A 2398-nucleotide genomic window follows, 5' to 3' on the forward strand; every position below is an offset into this window, starting at 1 on the left:
AAAAGACATATAATCAGAAAATAAAATCTAAGAAGACGGAGGTGGTGGTGGAATATCGAAACTCTGACGAATGTATCCGACATCCTCTTCAAGCTGTGTAAGGCGAATGTTCATACCGGCAAAGCGTGAATCTAACGAGTCGAAGCGGTCACCAACATAAGAACGAAGACCCCGTAATTTGGAGAGGACTTCATTCATGAGTGCGGAATCTTCACGTTGAGGGGGAGGTGAAGGAGTACGTTCATCTTGAGGAGGGAGTGCATCCTTCTTCAGCCATTGTCCATTCCGATCTTTACGATACCCAAAGGAGGTCACGGCACCAGCACCAATTGCAAAGGAACGCTTGACTTGAACAAAGGGTTCATCATCAAGCGGAATTTGAAAATGACGCAAAAACAGAGTAATCAAATGTGGATAAGGAAGAGGTGCATTGGCCCGTAATGCCTTATGCATTCGGTACCGAACCAAATGGGCCCAATCGATCTGACGACCGGTAAGAAAAGCCCACATAAGAATCAAATCCTCCTCAGAGGCTTGTGCTAAATTTGAAGACCGAGGAAGCAAAATTCTAACAATGATATAATGCATGATGCGATTATCAAAAGTTAATGACCCGGCCAACAATCTACCGGTCATTTCAGCTTGATCATTGCAGACCATGCGACGAGCATCATGACTCGAATAATCGAATTTCCAGTCATCAACAATGGTGCCCTCAAAAGGTGCACCTTGACTGGGTAAATGAGTCAAAGAAAAGAATAGTGACTGATCAATGACCATAGAAGTACCATGCACCTCAGACATAATAATACCATCCTGAATTTTTAAATTGCAGTAGAAGACCTTTACAAGTTCAGGATAATATGGCAATTTTAATGACATGAAATCAACAAGACCAGAATTTTGAAACACTGGATAACAATCAAACGTTTCATCATTAAAGAATTCTACATCTAGGTACTTGGGGTCTAAGATTATTCTAGAAGAAAACTGAGAAAGGTACCGTAGATGCTGATCATCGGATGAAAACAAAGTTGATGATCTTGGAGATGACAAAGAAGGAGGAATAGGTGCTGTGGGTGCTCCGGATGGGCCGTGGCGGCGATGGGCAGCAGCAGCAGCGGTGGAGGATGATCCCTTTCTCTTCTTCGATGGCTCTGCCATTTGATGAAGTTTTTGTGGATTTTGATCGGTGGAAGTGAAAGAGGAGTGAAAAAGAGGAAGATTGGGCTTTACGGGACGTGATTTGGTGAAGAATTGAGTGAGAATCGAAGGTTTGAAGTTCTAGGTATGGAGGAAAACGTGGAGGAGGCTTTGGCTGCGCAACAGCTCTGATTTCGTGAGTATTTATAGAAGATGACGTATTGTAATCGATTACAGGTATTGGTAATCAATTACAGGCCCAATAAGCCTTCTGGTAATCGATTACAAGATGTTGTAATCGATTACAGGCTGCCTGTTCATGTGTAATCGATTACACTGGGTGGTAATCGATTACCAGAGCCTATCCTAGGCTATTTTCCCAAGAGAATATCTATGTTTATGCTAAAATATATCCTATATGATTAATTATCACTCCTAATATACTAAATTCAATCATTCAATTATTATATATACAAGAAATCATAAATTCTATCATAAAAACAAGAATTCAAACAAGATCAAACAAAATAATCTACAATCAAAAGGTAAGAGTAAATCAACCAATCAATCAACCAATCAATCTACCAATCAATCCCTATTTTTTCAAATCTCTTACATCTAAGAGACCTAATTCTCTTCTAATAGAGAAGAACACTTCCTTGGGGAGAGGTTTAGTGAAAATATCAGCAAGTTGATTCTTAGTATCAACAAATTCTAATACACAATCTCCCTTTAGGACATGATCTCTAAGAAAGTGGTGTCTAACCTCTATATGTTTAGTTCTAGAGTGTTGAACTGGGTTTTTGGATAGATTTATGGCACTAGTATTATCACACTTAATAGGTATGCGATCAAGAATGATGCCATAGTCAGATAATTGTTGCTTCATCCATAAAATCTGTGCACAACAACTATCGGCAGAGATATACTCCGCTTCAGCAGTAGATAAAGCAACACTGTTTTGTTTCTTACTATGCCATGAGACAAGAGCCGATCCAATAAATTGACAAGTTCCACTTGTACTTTTTCTATCAGTTTTAGATCCGGCAAAATCAGAATCAGAATATCCTATTAAGTTACATGTTGAATTCTTAGGATACCATAATCTTAAATTGATTGTTCCTAATAGATATCTCATGATTCTCTTTACTGCACTTAAATGTGATTGTTTGGGGTTGGATTGAAACCTAGCACACATGCATACACTAAACATAATATCAGGTCTACTAGCAGATAAATAAAGAAGAGATCCAAT

Source organism: Glycine soja, chromosome 14 (genome assembly GCF_004193775.1).
Source record: "Glycine soja cultivar W05 chromosome 14, ASM419377v2, whole genome shotgun sequence".
NCBI classification, from domain to species: domain Eukaryota; kingdom Viridiplantae; phylum Streptophyta; class Magnoliopsida; order Fabales; family Fabaceae; genus Glycine; species Glycine soja.